Consider the following 596-nt stretch of genomic DNA (forward strand, 5'->3'; position numbering starts at 1 on the left):
TTCAAATCTGGCGTTTAATTAGTCTTTATTTTCCTAGAACTGTAAGGATGTTATAAAAACACGATACAATATACAAAACACGATACAATATACAAACGTAGTCTGTTCGAACCCATGAACGAATTGAACACCCAGACTTTAAGGGAAGCAAGGGCACTTTTGCTCACGAAATGTTCTCACCAGTAAAGGCATTCAGAATGAAGCTAAAACTGTTTGCTCGCCAGCTTAGCCAGAATATCACAACCCACTTTCCAACACTTGCGAATCTATGGCGCCCCAGTAATGCCAACTGAGAGATATACCAATATGATATGTGCCTTAGACAACGGATTTGGTCGTCGTTTTGCGGACTTTCAGAAACTTTCTGCGGAGTTTAATATTTTGTCTCCACCTTTTACAACTGGAGAAGGTGCCGGATGCTCTACAACGGAAATTGATTGATCTGCAGTGTGACGCAAACACCTCGTCTCACTAATTCCTGTTTTAAACACGAAACAATTCGCTGTGAATACTCCATGTTTTATGCAAAATTTCATTTAGTTACCAGACAATACATAGCGAAGGACGTAACGTGATCGCCCCTAGTGGCAGAAATT

The 596-nt window shown here is 40.4% G+C and overlaps 1 long non-coding RNA gene across 1 annotated transcript in view; it reads left to right on the forward strand.

Moving 5' to 3' along the window:
- The first annotated feature begins 302 nt into the window (after nt 1–302).
- Nucleotides 303–596, forward strand: part of LOC113475716 — a 13,134-nt gene continuing 12,840 nt past the window's right edge. The window contains exon 1 of the long non-coding RNA XR_003397489.1: nt 303–313. This is a non-coding gene — a long non-coding RNA (uncharacterized LOC113475716). The remainder of the gene's footprint in view (nt 314–596) is intronic.

The sequence above is a fragment of the Ciona intestinalis genome, unplaced genomic scaffold (genome assembly GCF_000224145.3).
Source record: "Ciona intestinalis unplaced genomic scaffold, KH HT001209.1, whole genome shotgun sequence".
Lineage (NCBI taxonomy): Eukaryota > Metazoa > Chordata > Ascidiacea > Phlebobranchia > Cionidae > Ciona > Ciona intestinalis.